Source organism: Dermacentor albipictus, chromosome 6 (genome assembly GCF_038994185.2).
Source record: "Dermacentor albipictus isolate Rhodes 1998 colony chromosome 6, USDA_Dalb.pri_finalv2, whole genome shotgun sequence".
Classification (NCBI taxonomy): domain Eukaryota; kingdom Metazoa; phylum Arthropoda; class Arachnida; order Ixodida; family Ixodidae; genus Dermacentor; species Dermacentor albipictus.
The window spans coordinates 51432555-51448818 of NC_091826.1; the positions used below are offsets into that span (position 1 = coordinate 51432555).

Below are 16264 nucleotides of genomic sequence, written 5' to 3' on the forward strand. Positions count from 1 at the left end.
AGCAATTAAAAATTATATAACAATGGTATGAATTCCATCTAATAGTAAATCTAAAGCGAAAACAATTGATATCTTACACATCAACCTCAAAATGTTTTTTTTTTTAATTTGGAGATACAGATAAAGCGACCTTATCCATGAGCTCGATAGTGCGCACGAGAAGGCACAAAGCAAATATTTTGGCACTGTTCCGTTCCCGGTAGTAAATACCCCTTTCGACGAAACGTCGACAGCCCGCATCTGCCAGTCATATTGAGATTGCCAGCGCCTATTTGTAATTGGCAGGTTCTATACAGACTGGCACACTCATTAATTTTGTGCGTGTGTAAAATGGCAGCTGAAAGTCTCAGCATGTTATTAGAAACGCAACCAACCCCTTAATGGAAGAAAATGTCCGACATAAACCGACTGTTTACAGCACCTTGAAAGCCTGCAAAGCCCTTACTTATCTGTGCCAGTGAGACCACCTCGCCATCTGGTGACATTTGAGTAAACTCTAGAGGAGCGGTTACGCACTCAGGGTGCGCGTTTAAGCACATCTCCTGTTCTACCCTCATGTTATTATCGAATGCATATAACACAATTTACGCTATTACCATTGTCATGACCGGATACGAATCTGAAATGATCATGGCACGGTTCAAAATTATATGAAATATTTTGTACTCGTTGGCCATAAATGATGATGACTCAGTAAAAGTGCCCAGAACCCAGCGTGCCAAAACTTCAACGGGTTTATTTCACGACAATTGCAAGAGCTTTTTTTATTCAGTATTTATTTATTTATTTATTTATTTACAGCATACTGCAGGCCGTGTGGCCCAAGCAGGAGGGGCATGGTAACAAATAAAAGTACATGTATAAAAGGCAGAATTGCAAAAATATGAAACTCAAGAAATGAAACAATATAACACGAAACAGCAATGTTAGTTAGGAAATATTAATAATATGAGTTTGGATTGATTCAGGTGAGTTGAGATGATGGAAAGGGATGAGGTTCCATTCTTCTATGGTTCGAGGAAAGAATGAAAATTTAAAGAGGTTTGTCCTTGCAACGTAAGGGGAGAGAGCGAGGGGGTGAGAATGACGGGTTTGCCTGGATGCGGAAAGTGTTATGTATGGACTAGGATCTAAAGAAAATTTACGGTTTATCAAGGAGTGGAGGAACTGCAGGCGTATTATTTTTCTCCTCGTTTGAAGGGTGTGAAAGCCATTTGTCCGCAGTAATTCAGAAACAGACTCTTCTTGGCCGTATTTGGAAAAAATAAAACGTATCGCTCTTCTCTGTATCCTTTCAAGGGCGTAAATGTTGGTTTTGGTAAACGGGTCCCAAATAACGCACGAGTATTCCAATTTGGGTCGAATAAATGTGGTATAGGCTAAGGATTTTACTTCATGGGATGCATGTTTAAGCTTATGGCGAAGTAAACATAGCTTTCTGAAAGCAGCGGAGGCGGTAGCAGCAATATGGCTATTCCAATTTAGGTTGTTAGTAATTGTAATTCCAAGGTACTTGTACTCGCTCACTTCGGCCAAGGGATCTTGGCCAATAGAATAAGAAAATTTTAGGGGAAGTTTTTTGTTTGTTATACGTAGAAGCACAGATTTATCTGAGTTAAGTTTCATTCCCCACTTGTTGCTCCACTCAAGAATGTTGTTTAAGGCTAAATGAAGAGATAGTTGATCATGAACTGTATTAATATCGTTAAAAATGATACAGTCGTCTGCGAACAGACGAATATTGACAGGTGCCTCTATCACATCAACTATGTCGTTACAATAAAATTACAATTCCAAATTACAAATTACAATTCCAAATTACAAATTACAATTACAATTCCCTTGCATCATTCAATAAATTATTTAAGGTGAACGTCATAGTGTATTAAGGCATGATACGTTTTACAGTTACTGTTCTTTTCGAGAAATGTTTAAATGTAGCGTGACAGTTTAATAGTTTGCTGCTATACCGCAACTTTTTGTACTTTCACTTTGCACATTTTCAAGGGATAATGTTTCGAACATACATATACGCACAGTAAAACAGCGGTTGCCTAGTAAAACAATCTATCATAATAAATATTTCAGTTAATATTAAACCAATATTGCTTGTGGTATGAAAAGGAAACATCCCAAATACAACCACTGTCATCATGGCTAAATGTTAAGGTCGTCACAGCTCATGAATAATTGCAAACTTGAAGCTTCGTACACCAAAATCTTGTAAAGGAAAATGGCCTCCAAAAGAGATATTCTAGCATGACGCCGTTAACTGCTCGCGGTTTCTTGGGTCGAAGCCACATTTACGAAAAAATTGTGGATCACCAGCCTGGACCATTCAACAATGGAAATGCTATTGCACCCATATAGTATTTGAACCACCAGTTGTAATCGTTTGTGTGATTGAAGCCAGTCGCGTGGTAGCATATTCGTTTACTAGAACGCGCGTGTGGAAATTGGCGTTAAAAGGCGGATAGGTCAAGTGAATGATTGAAACGTAGTCATGAATGTTATTGTGGCGCAATAGTCAATGCATTTTTCCAGCAAGAAAAACTTTACCTCTGCAGTTTAGGACGTCAGTCGGCCTAAGCTACGTAAAATCGCGTTTAAAATGTCCCACATGACAATTTGAACGGCGACAGAGCACGGTACCACGTGATTGCCTGCTGTCCGCGCAGCTTGCTGGTCCACTGGATTGACGTGTAGGCCGAATAGGTCAACACAGGACTGTACACACACACCGAGTCTGCTAGTGCATAATATCCGTCTGTGCTACGCAAGAAATCTGCCGGTGAACGGCTTTTTTCTAAGCGGTGTTACGCAATGAAACAACAAAATGCACTTGAATTTCCTCTCCTTAATGATTAAAAACCTTCTACATTATCATTTGTTTATTAAAGTGCATTTCTTTCTACAGCCCTTCCTCTTCTTTTTCGTAACCGGAGTATCATGGCCTCAACAGCCCGCCTGGTTTTCTCCGGCCCACGTCGGTTATCGCTTCAGAACGCGAGGGATCTCGCGCCTTGATAGAACTGCGTGTATCGCTGAGTTGCTGCCACGTACCCAAGAACACTCGGGCGCAGTTGCTGTTTGTATTCTCCTGTGTGCGCGTTGAATCATGCATTCTTGCCACTAATGCCCAGAAAAAACAACCATGCCTTCGAAATAGTACAAAATTTATATCTTTGTGCCGCTGCAGAGCGCAATACAATGCCCATCCATCAAATGTAAGTAGGGGTGTGTTGCCGCTTAGTGAAATCCTTCCCCAAAGCCTCGGCTTACACAGAGGCGATCAAAATCTGCGTCTCTGGTGCCTGCGGCTTCATCCGAAGTGCATCTCAACATGACATGACACTTAATTCAGAAGATGCGTACTTTCGTATTCAAGAAGAAAATATCGTCTTCACGCGGGTACTATTTCAGCAGCTTGTGAAAGCCTAGAAGTATGAGAGTGATTGTGGGCCACACAAAATCCTTACAGTTCCTGTTCAGATGCCGTCGCCTTCCCTATCGAATGTTTGGGCAATTGCTTGCACCTTCTACTTCGGATTCTGTACTTGGGGGAAAAGGGAGAAGTAAAATTTCGGGGAATTAGTCTGTCATATGAAGCCAACAAACACTGACAGCAAGGACAACTTAGGGCAACTTACTTGTGCGTAACAAATTAAGCAAAGACGCAAAAAATTAACGGAAGTGAACATAGAGCGTTTTTTTTTCAGTTATTAAGCACAAGTAATTTTCCCCACGCTGTCCTTGCTGACAGTGTTTGTTGGCTTCTTATGATATGACTAATAAAAATCGGGCCCCTCGGTTAACCCCCTTTCGTCCAATTTTTTACATAACGAGGGTCTCGAATCCGGCAACATCGATTCCGTTAGGTGGCATGTGTGGGTTTATTGACAGCTTGCTTTTACCCAAAAATGTCACCTTCTCGTGACGCCTGCGGCAAAAAGAATGCTGCACATCCGCCGCCAACGTTTGTGAGTGGGGGCGCTGGCTAACACTCATAGGGTTCTACTATGAAACATAAATATTCAGGCAATGGGATGGGGAAATGGAGCCGCGGTAGCTCAAATGGCTGACGAGCGCAAGCAAAATGCGAAGGTTGTGGGATCGTTCCCCACCTGCAGCAAGTGGTTTTTACATCCACTTTCATTTCTATTAATTTCTCATTGCTTTATTTCATTTATTAGGCACGATTAACTTTCTCTATGTTGTCTTTGGTGCCAGTGTTTGTTGTCTTCTAATGATATGACTAATAATCTAGCCCGTTAGTTAACCCAATTTCCTCTTGTTGAATACATAACGAGGGTCTCGAATATGGCAACATCGATGCACTCAGGTAGCATGTGGGGGTGTTTTGGCAGGTTGCCTTCACATAAAAAGATCACGTTCTCATGACGCTTGTGGCAGAAAGGATGTTCCACATCCACCGCCAAGGACTGCGACTGGCGACGCTGGCTAACACTACCAGGGTTCTACTATGAAACATAAATGCTCAAGAAAGTGGATAGGGAAATGGCGAAGTGGTAGATCAATTGGTTGAGCATCACAAGGGAAATGCGAACGTTGTGGGACCGTTCCCCACATGTGGCAAGTGGTTTTTACATCCACTTTCGTTTCCATAGATTTATCGTTTATTTATTTCCGTTATTAAGCACAAGTAATTTCCCCTATGTTTTCCTTGGTGTCAGAGTTTGTTGGCTTCTTAGGATATGACTAATAAATATCAGGCCCCTCAGGTAACCCCCTTTCTTCTCGTTCAGGGAATTAGTTTAGAGTTTTATAAGGTGCCCTTATATAAGGCCGAGTGTATTTCAACTGGTCGAATTATACGACGAGCTCGGATTATGTGCAGAAAACATCTATAGACACTTCTTGCATGGTAGTTTGTCACAAGAATGGTATTATTCAATAATGTGATAAGGTGTTGCGATAAGATGCTAAAAATGGTGCATCAAAATCCAAGTCTTTGGATAGAAGAGCTAATTCAATTTGTCATCGTTATACTATGGCGGATTGTTTTCCACATCGCGAGTACAATAAAAAAAAAGCAGTTAGAAAGCTGCACTACTCTTATCTTGTGGCAAAACAGTCTCTGTTATTTTTGTTCTGATTTCCATACCTGTTGTATGTCAACTAGCATGACCGGTATCAGGAGTGTTCAAACGTATACATGTAGATAAGCTTCAACATCGGGAGCTCACAGGTCGAAACGAAAAGACGGTCATAGACAACCCGACGGAGCGACAAATAACCCATCTGCCTTGTACACTACATATGCAAGTGTCGATACTCGCAGTGGGATGACAACTGAAACTGATGCACAAAGGCCGGTGACGTCCAAGAAGTAACCATACAGAGAAGATGCAAGAAAGCAAGGATTGCAGTGAGGAGGAGTACTAGGTGAAAAATTCCATGCGGACGGCATGAAGAGCGTCGTAGTAGTTGTGCTCAAGCGCACCGGCTCAATGAAGCCTAAAGAAGGCGACACGGAAGGACAATGATCAAAACTTTCTGAAGGTATGACGCCCTTGCCTCTGAAGTATGTTCCGAAGACTAGAAAGTAGCGCAGCTAGGCACAAACTTAAAGAATATGTACCAATTATTTCAGAGTGCGGAATACTCAAGTGGGAGCATGACCAAGACAGCGCTTGCTACAGGGGTCTAGCCTTGAAAGACGCGTCTCCTGTGAAGAGACACTAAAAAGTAGAAATATTTGAGTTGTGTTAACTTATTACCCATCTACAACACTATAAAACCCACGGTTAGCATGAGAAGAGGTTTGGTAAGCCTTAAGAAAGGCACAATGTTGAAAGTCGGGGGTAGGTGAAGCTTTCAACTTCGTGCTCCAACTCACAATGACTTCACGGCTTTCGATGGTGTCTGCTCAGCAGGTCTGGTTAACTTCGTCATCGCAGATGATGGACAACGTTCAGTTCCAAGAGAGTCACACACTGACCTCGAAAGTTTCAATAACTTCTATGGAGCCTTAACAACCACAACACGAAAAAAATAAAGAAAACACGTCAAAATCTGTGTCGCTGATGTACCTACGATGGGAGCTGCGGCGCAAAATTGTAGAAGTAAGGAAAGAATATTTGTGCTCAATTCATTTTTGCGATAGCTAATGGCTATGGCGTTGGCTTCTCAGCTTGATGTCATTCGTTCCATCCCGGTTTCGGCGGGCTCGTTTCAGTGGGATCTAAACGCACAAATGCTCCTGTATACTCAGATTTAATTGCATGTTTAACAGCCCCTGGATGTCTAAATTAATCCCGAATCTCACATGCCGGTGTATCTCATAATAACATGGTGGTTTTACCTGGCATGCAAACACTACCTGCCCTCGCTACGATGTCCAACGCCTCTCTCTGCGGGCAACTTTACACAGACTAGACTCGAGACCGTTCACCGAGTCAAAGATACTCGGACCGTGACCACAACCGTCACTGGCTCGAAAAGCGATTCGTGCACTAGTGCGGTACTTGAAGTGCACGGGCTTAAGAGACCGCTTATAGTGTCATTGTGTAAGGTGTCCCTCCCACACGTACTCAGTGCTGACTCTCTCCCTTTCTTGCCCTTTCTATTCCCCTTTCCCCCACCCCCAGTGTAGGGTAGCAAACCGGATGCTGTTCTGGTTGACCTCCCTGCCTTCCCTCCCCTTGCTTTCTCTTCTCTCTCTCAAACACCTAGTAGCGAAAATAGTAAAGAAAATGTTTCGAAGAGGTAATGAAAATTGTTTTGAAAACATTAATTGTCAGACCAAGTTGAAACGGTGTCTCTTTTTAGCGTCCTTTAAATGTATGTGGGCCTCAACGCGAGACGGGGTAAATGTGGCGGCGGACTTATTACGTAGCATGACACCGCCTAGAGGAATGAACAAGCCTATTAAGCGAAGCACCGGTGGTGCCTCTGTCCCATCAAGTCATCTTAAACCCACTGAGCAGTTAAGGCCTACTAAGTATTAGGTGTTAGGGGTAGCTTTGCAAGTAGTGGTAAACGTCACCACTCGCTAATATGAAGATGATTTGTGGTGTTTTAGGGCGCAAGGGCCAATTATGTCCAAAGAGCTTCAACCAATGTTGTAATCCAGTAAATGATGAGATCAATGACAATTGGCATCGTCGTTGGCTATAACAATGTAACGTGGCTGTATAGGGACCAAACAAAGTAGTAAAATAAATGTATTCACATTAAAATGGTCGCAATTAGTTTCGGATGAGCTAAGAAAATAAAGTATATGTTCTGATGGAATGAGACACTAAAATACAAAAATTCCAACCGCACTATGGCCTCAGCGAGGCATTTAAATGAAAAGTCCTGTAGGCACGTTCTCCCACTCGTTAAAACGGTGAATTTGAATTTTTCGTTCTCTATCGTGGTGCCGTCCTATGGGTTTCGACCATTCAAGGAGAGACTTGCCATATTCGAGGAATTCCAGGCAGCCAAGTGATTATTAATGCAGTTTATCGTTACCTTGCCAAAAACAAATTCACTGGTGGAGTTCACAGTCCCGCCCTCTGCCCTCACGTGTAAATTATATATTCTCCACTTAAGATACCGAGATGAAAGGAAGTAATGACAACATATATGGGTCGCTGTCTTCAAAGATTTCTCGATGCGGTACTTTTTCACCTAAGGACGATGCTTCTGTCGCGCCGATATAGTGTCGTGCCGAAGAATCCCATCGATTTGCCTGATTCAGAGACCTATCGTCGCATGTTCAAGCTAAGGCTCGCTACGACATACAACATCTGCTCGTCACATTCGCCACCGGTGTTTTCGTGTGGCTGTGGACACCGGTTCAGAAAAGGGGACTTTACCGAAAGGTTCTCTCCAAGTATTCGGACCCGTTCATCATTTTCCAATGCTTGAGTGACGGGACCTATGTGATAGCTCAAAGGGACACTAAAGTGAAAAATGATTTCTTCTGCATCAGTAAATTAGCGTTCTACAACTACAAAAACACCACTCTTACATCGATAAGACGTTTGATAAGCCACAAATAGCGCAAAAACGAATTACGTGTGGCGACGCCTACTTAAGTTTCCGCACCGGGGGGCTGTGACGTCTTGCATTTTGATGGCATCTTCTAGGCCCTACTAATTATGTATAGTGGTGCAGAATGACCACAATGTGTTCTAAAGGAACCAAACATTGCACATGGCAAGTTTCGGAAACCTCTATTCAGCCAATGCGGCCCAAATGCGGAAACATACTTTGGAATCTCTGACGTCACGCTGTCGTACGAGCGCTGGGGTTTCGGCGCAAAATTCAAATACTGATACTTGTACCTTGGTTTTCTCATCTAATAATCATATCATTTTTTTAATGACTGCCTGCAGGTTTCTCAAACAATGCTCCATTAGTCTAAACTGATTTATTGTTTCACTTTAGTGTCCCTTTAAGTGATGGCTGATAACCCCCGTTCACGCAAGACACAAGTTGTTTACGTCGCACGATTGAAACGGTACCATCAACACACACTCTGACTCGCTCTGTATGCGTCCTTTACCCCGTAGGAAAATGTAACGCCGCACTGGAGGAGAGGGAGAAGAGAAAAAAGAAGCGGCTCCACGGTTCTGGCTGACCAGATGATTCGTACCCTCCCATGCCTTCTCTACTCTTTTCACTGAAAACAAATCCACTATACATCCGTAACAATATATATAAATGACATTTGTTCAGGAATTGGTTTTAGTATACGGTCGTTTGTGATCGCCTTGTGCTATATAGGGAAATTAGAAAAGAAGATGACGTTTCCCTGTTGCAAAGTAACTTATCATGTGTTCTTAAATGTTATCAAGATGGAGAATGAACACAAATACTAAAGAATGCGTTCATGTTACTTTTACACATAGAAGAATAGAGGCTAACATCTGAGATTATTATTAGCAATAGTACAGACAAGCGAAAATTACAGTATAAATACTTATGTATGACATTCTCAGCCGATGGTTCATGGAACGCTCACGTTGATCCAGTGGTTGCCAATGGCGCCAGGACCATGAACATAATACAGCGACATCTGAGACACGCGCTGCCTTGCTTGTAGTCAGCTGCTTACCTAAAATACGTTCGACCAATGTTCGAATATGCTTTTGCCGTGTGGGACCATTGGCAAAAAACAGTAAGCGACAAACTCCATAAAATCCAGAACAGAGCATGCAGGTTTGGCTTACGCCGGTACTGGCGAACTGATAGCTGTACCATTATAGAAAATTAAATAGGATGAGAAATTCCTTGCTCTCGTGGAAAAAAATTGCGACTGAAACTCTTTTATCAAATATGTCATGATAAAACCGGCGTTCGAAAGAAAATAAACTTACACAGGCCTCATTATGTCTGTGCACGCACTCGTCATCGGTTCAAGATTTCAGAATGTCGCGGTGGAACTATTATGGAATTAGTTAATTTTTTGTTCGTTCCGTTAGCGAATAGAATCGCCTACCAAGTCAACAAGTGTGCTACTTCTATGAAGATCAACGTGCTTTTTTTGGCATTTAAACTCCCCTAATGTATCGCCTTCGGGCTAAGCGGGGTGATGATTGAATAAAGAATAAAGAACAAAAATACCTTCATGTGAACAATATATATAACAATTAGGAGAGTTGATTATCTATACCAAGAAATTGGATACATAAGTCATTAGAAACGCTACATATTGAAGAACAAAGAATGTTCAAAACCTTGTGAATGAGGAAAAAGAAATTGAAAGAAACTTTAGCAGACGCCAGAGAAAGCAAAGGCGAAAGCCTGCACGCTCAAGAGACAATAAATAAATTACTTGACATTCTCATTCCAATGCGTTGTTACTTCTTATTACTTGTTTTCTCCCACCAAAAGTCATCGGTTCGGGTGCCTTAATTGACGCTACCTCATATAACTGTACCTTAATTAACTTCACCCTAATTAACACCAACGATCGTGGATTCGACCCCCACCAAAGGTCGCGGGTGGCACTCCCATCGAAGGTCATAGGGGGTTCGAGTGCCCTAATCAACTCTATCCTATTTAACCTTGCCCTTTCTTTTTTGGGGGGTCATGATGAGTGGCATCGGAGCCAGCTGTGGGAGATGACAAGGACAAACGCGCGAGCTGCGGCACGAGTGCGTGTAGTCGCGCGAAGAGCTCACGTGACTTCCGGTACCGCACGCCACGTTTTCCAGACAACAGGGGCTATGAGCCACTTGATTTTGCCGTAATAACCAATATTTGACAAGAATAATCGACCCGACATGCGGTTGTGCTAAGGATCTAAATTCATTAACTTGAAGCAGACTGTGTTATTTGTTAGCTTAGCGCTAATCTGAAGTCCTTAAGTAATCTTTGCAGCGGACATCTTAGGACATCTAGATTATGCAAATCCCCATAGCACAAGGGAACTCGATGGATTTGATGTTTGAAGTTGAGCACCAAAAGGCAACACTAACAAATTTAGATTTAATAAATCGGGGCAGATGTTGTTACTTAGCACAAATGACGTCTAATAGCTTCTTTTTAAGGCCAATCATTATTGTCGGAGTCAACCCAGTTTTTGTCGTATGTGGCATACGGCCTCTTGAATGATTTTCTCACATGTCCACGATAAAGTGCATCGCTGAAGTCACAAATATACTTCGCTGTTTACTGTACCTCTGGTATTAACGTGTTGCAGCTAAACACAATAATGTTATTAGTAGTTGTACTAATAATAATAAAATTAAGATTATTATTATTATTGCGTTGTTGTTGAAGCGGCTGTATGCGTTCTTCATTGGGCAAGCAAGGGTGTTAGAAAATATAGAGCATATCGTTATTGCGAGATAATAGAATGCTATTTGTATGTGAGTGCGGTGCCATTCATCCACAATTTGTTTTCATGCCTGGTCTAACGACTTCCAGGAAGAAAATTGCCGTGGTTGAAGGCGTTTGAACCGAATTTGTCGAGCGATCAGGAGGGTTTTGCTTGCTTTGGAAAAGGACAACGACGCTGCTCGTTGCCGTCAGCAAATACGACATCTACAACTGCACCATAAGAAAACACACACAAGCTACTAGGCGTTGCAGCAGCAGCGAGCGAAACGGCCTTCGCGCTGCGCCTCACTTCATCACGAACTAAATGTCGAAAGCACTGCGCATTCGAAGCTACCGGCACTCGGCGCACTTTGTAGACATCGCAGATCGCAATAAAGATATGGGTGCCCACGCGGCGTACGCAGCCGCCGCCGGTAGTGGCAGCCTAAGTCCCAGTTTGACCTCAGCTGAGCTTGAAGTTCAGATTTACGGAACTAGGCGTTTTCTGTGTTTCTACTTCGAGTAGTCGAGCTAGCGGTTTGTTAGCGGCGGCGGACTATAAGGCGAATCTTGGGCGTATAATTGAGAAAATAAATATTCAGAGTTGCTCTTATATCCACGGCAACCAGGAATAAAAATTATATTTTCCTGTTGCCGTGTTACCCACAGATGGATGAATTATTCTTGTAAGCTCATGAGTGAGTGATCGTGCGTAACGTGCTGCATGAGGATACGTCAATGACAATGCGCCGGTATGCAAGGAGGGCCAGACCCCATTAGGAAAAAGAAGAAACCGTAAAGCGGAGGACAAAACTAAAAAAGAAAGGCTTCGGAAGCTGTCAAACACGTTCCTTGGGGCGGGCAGCGCAATCAGGACGAAAGACAGAAGGAAGTACACAATACGAGCGCAGAGTGCGCTTCTTTCTTTCGTCTGGTTTGCGTAACCCACCCAACATGTTCATTCACCAGCTCGCCCAGTTTGCCGTGCTAAAGCTGTCATTGGTTGTGCGAAATCGAATTGACCTAAGAGGCTCTTGCTGAAAGCGAAGTGATTCAAGAGAGCTGCTCTGATTTTCACGCTCTTCATATAGCCACGAACTATTTGTTAGAAGAGTACTAAGATTGCCAGAGATGCTGCGGGGGTTATCACCGATAACATGTGCGCATGTGCGGCTAGCATTCGGCTCCAATGGCAGCGGTGTGCGTGATGCCCCCTGAAGTGACTGCGTCTAAGCATAAATAGGACACATAAACACCCAAGAAAGCGGATGGGAAAGCAACGCCGCGGTAGCTCGATTGGTAGAGTATCGCACGCGAAATGCGAAGGTTGTGGGTTCGGTTCCTACTTGCGGCAAGTTATTTTTTATGCGAAGCATATTACGAGAGCTCAACCCAGCTCCTCAGGCGCGGCGGTGTCGCCATGAAATCACGTGACACCGTGACGTCACGACAGAGGAGAAGTGGCTTTGGCTCAACTCTTGCAAGACGGGCTGGGTGGGAATCGAACCAGGGTCTCCGGAGTGTGGGACGGAGACGCTACCACTGAGCCACGAGTACGATGCTTCAAAGCGGTACAAAAGCGCCTCTAGTGAATGCGGTGTTGCCTTAGAAACGAGCTGTTTCTAAGGCGTGCGTCTCTTGCTCAGGCGCACATTTCGTTGCCGCGCCGAACGCTGCTTTGCTCGACGCTCACCGCGTCCAATGGGGGGCGCGTAGTCGCTGCCCTGTAGCCCATTGTCTTACACCTCTTGGCGGGTCGACGGGAACGCTGTCGCGTTCCACTCTTGAAGGCGAAGAAGTAATGCATGAGTTGTTTCTTCGTCTAGCCGAACCAAATATAGCCAAGCAACAGCAGTTCACCAGGCTAAACAGTGGTTCAACAACTAAAATAAAGGCTAGTATGCTTCGCATCCTGGGCTTAACCTTACCTAAGCCACAGCCATTTTTCATCCACTTTAATTTCCAATAATTTATCGTTTCTTTATTTCATTTATTAAACACAAGTAATTTCTCCAATGTTGTCTTGGTGTCAGTGTTTGTTGGCTGCTCATGATATGCGTCAAAGCATAGCAACACGATGCTCAAATTGTACGCATGTTTCTCTCATGCCAACGGCAACTACAGCTGAACACCTCTACAACGAACGTTTCTTGAACAAAATGACCTTGTTGAATGAACTTGTTTCGTGCCAAGAAAGGACTTAGTTTAGGAGAAAATTGCATCTGAACGCTCAGAATACCTTCTGGAAATTCAAACCTCCCGCCTCGCAACGGGGAGAGTGGTGACGTTGCATACGTCATCACCACCCTTTGCTGCCTTCTCCGATACAGAATGACCTGTATCACGAATGAATAACTCTGTCTCTGTTCTTCTGTGAGCTGCGTGACCTTTACAATGAAGCGACGCGTACAACATAGGATTGCGGAGGCCCCAAGCACTACGTTATAAAGCCGTTCGACTTCGTTATACTTCTTTGTCCTGACTGGCACGTATACGTCAAGTCCCACGCAGCACAAGCTAGAGCATTTGTGTACGCTCTAACTTCCTATCGGCCACTAGAAATAATTACTTCCTTTTTTTGCCTCACGAGCGAGAGCGTGTCAGTTTGCCCAATTCTCGCCACGTGTCAGCGAAAGCTTTGGGCCGCTGTGTTAAACGGCACCCCGCCTTGGGGTTGGCTCTCATTCCCCAAGAATTCCCTAGTAGTAGAACTCTGCGAACCCTCTGCAAGACATGGCACGACCTTTGGTATCGGGTCAGGTTCTACCGTTTCTTTCTGGAGTAAGAAATTCATCGACGATTACTATACTCACTTAAGCGAAATGTATACGCGTTTTCATTTCGCGATCTATTGGCTGGCGTGGGTTGTTTTTCTCGTGTGGCACATTGGAGACAGAGCGATGTGTGGCGTGGTTACCTCGCTAAACGAGAGATCGCGAGAGGCAGCGCTTAGTTGAGGCATGCACGCCCAGCAGCCGCCGCAGACAGACCTCAGCTCGCGCAGCGCTTTGTTTCCATATATCGTATCCGTAGCCACGCTCTCCGTATGCCATCGCTGAACAGACGATGGGGCGCTACTCAGGCCCCATCTCGTTGCGATCGTCGCCACAGAGCCCGTCTTGCTCGGCATTGCGCTTTTCTGCTCACGCCGCTTTTGCCACACCCTTGCAAGCTTGAATCCGTTGTATACCCAAATGTAGTAAACGGTTATGGGATCCAAAAGAAATATTCTAGCGTGGTGCTGGTGACTGGTCGTGGTATCTAGTGCCGAAGTTATATTTACGGGGGAATTGGCGAGCAACCTGCCTGCCCCTTTTAACATTGGAAAATGCTAGCCCACGCATAAGATATCGAAACCGCCAGTTGTAATCATTCGCGTGATTGAACCCAGTGCATTTTGGCGTATTCGCTTATTAGAGAGCACGTGTCAAAATTGGCGCTAAAAGGCCTAGAAGGTAGAGGGGATGATTGAAACATATTCACAAATATAATTCTTACGCAACAGTGAATGCGTCCTTGAACCAATAAAACACCACCTCAAGATGTTTCAGCATCAGTCGGGCTAAGCTAACTAAAATAGTGTTTAAAATGTCTCCTTTTACACTTTCAATGGTTTTACACTTTCAATAAGGCCACGCGAATGATCGCCCGCCACGCGGCTTCCTGGTTCACTGGTTTCACGTGTATTATATGCGTGCACGGCAGCAGCAGGTGCATAAATCGAAGCTTTCTTGTCTAGCCCTCCCGTATTTTGGCGGAAGTGCTTTGCCGAATTGCACAATACAGGACTAACGAGTCTGCTATTATATATAGCGATCTGGGTTGCCCCTATAAATGCACCAGTGAAAGGATTCGTTCTCCATGGTGTTACCCAGTGAAACAACAGACGGCACCTAAATATCGTCTCCACAACAGTTGTACACCTTCCATGTCATCTTTCGCTTAATAAAGCGCATAGCTTTCTAAGGCCCCTTCTCCCAATCACGTGATCTGAATGTACGGCATATACAGCACACCTGTTTTTCTCCTGCCAACGTCAGTCGTCGTTTTCCAACACGAGCGATCTTGCACTTCATGAGAACTGCATGTATCACCGAGTGGTCGCTTGTCCAAGAACGCTTGGGCGCAGGTGACATATGTATTGTCCTGTGTACGTATTGAATCATGCATTCTAGCCGTTGACCTTTAGCATTATTTCTATTATTGTAGTAAGCTAAACAGTCTGCCACATAAGTCCAGAAAAACAACCATGCCTTTGAAACAGTACAATATTATATATTTGTGCCCAAGCTGAGCGCCACAACATGCCAGTCCGCCAAATGTATCTGAGGCTGAGTTGCCCCCTACGGAAACCCTTCTCCGATGGCACGGCTTATCTCGAGGAGCTTATCAAAATCTGCGTCTCTGATTTGTGCGGCGTTATTCGAAAAGCACCTGAAAATGACATGACAGTTAAAGGGACACTGTCAGGAGTGAAAAGCGCAAACGAAGAAAGACGAAAAAGTAATACCATCATCGAAGGCACGCAAGAAGAGATGGGGAAAAAAAGGAAGAAGGAGTGAAACGAGTGCGTGGAGCGGTCATCTTGGAGCAGGGGCGCGTGCGGAGAACGTCGGGGTGGCCGGGGTGCCGCGTTCCAGGAGAGGATGGCCGGAGATCGCCACTCTGGGTTCTGACCCAGTACCTAGGCGATGCAGCGACGTCCCTTCAGAGTATCAACCTCGGCGAGCAGATGATCGACGTCTCCGAAACTACCGCTCGCCCGGACCTACCTGCCAAGACACGTCAGCGTTCACGTGGCTGAAGGTAGACGCGCGAAGTCTGCCTGCAGCCACTGACCGTCCCGTCTAGGGAACTAAGCTGGGCCGGCGGGCACCAGGAGCGCCAGCCGGCACGAGTGCCACTCTGCTGGAGCGCGACAGCTCCTCAGCGACTGTGCCTTCGTCACGTTGGCCGGGGCATCGGTGATGCCTGACACCAGTGACGATTGAAGACGACCGGATTGTAACGACGGAACACAGACTCGGGGATGCCGATATCCGCCCCTAACAGAACCAGTAGTGTAAGCGCCCGTACGATAGCATATAAACGATCGCCGTAAAGACGTTGGTTAACGCGCTAGTGCGAGTGTAAAACATGGCAAGGCAAGACGCAGTCCGTGTTCAATGAGTGTTGAATGTTACCGTGTGCTACTGTTGCTAAAATTTCATATCGAATTAATGTTGTGTGTGCTGCACGTTGCGTTCATGTGTTCATTCTACCTGTTGAAGCAAGCGTACCAGGTGTTAACGTATGCGTGACATACACTAAAGGCAAATATTAAGTAGATGTGTACTGCTTATATACCATTCCAGAAACATCGCAACGCTTGTTTCATTTCGAAGAAAAGACTTTAGGAGAAAATTGCATCTGAAGGTTTCGGATACGTTTTACGAAATTCAAATCTCTCGCCACTCAACCGAGAGAGTGGCAGCGTTGCCTGCGT

General features: G+C 44.6%; 1 protein-coding gene across 2 annotated transcripts in view; it reads right to left on the reverse strand.

Moving 5' to 3' along the window:
- The window catches only part of LOC135911386 (uncharacterized), a 497365-nt gene that overhangs the window by 63180 nt on the left and 417921 nt on the right, over positions 1 to 16264 (reverse strand). Inside the window, exon 8 of one of the 2 annotated variants that reach the window (XR_011515167.1) lies at positions 9044 to 9070. The exons of the other annotated variant lie outside the window; for it this stretch is intronic. The gene's annotated coding sequence lies outside the window, so the exon portion shown is untranslated. Of the gene's footprint in view, positions 1 to 9043; positions 9071 to 16264 lie in introns of those variants that run through there. 2 annotated transcript variants of the gene reach the window in all.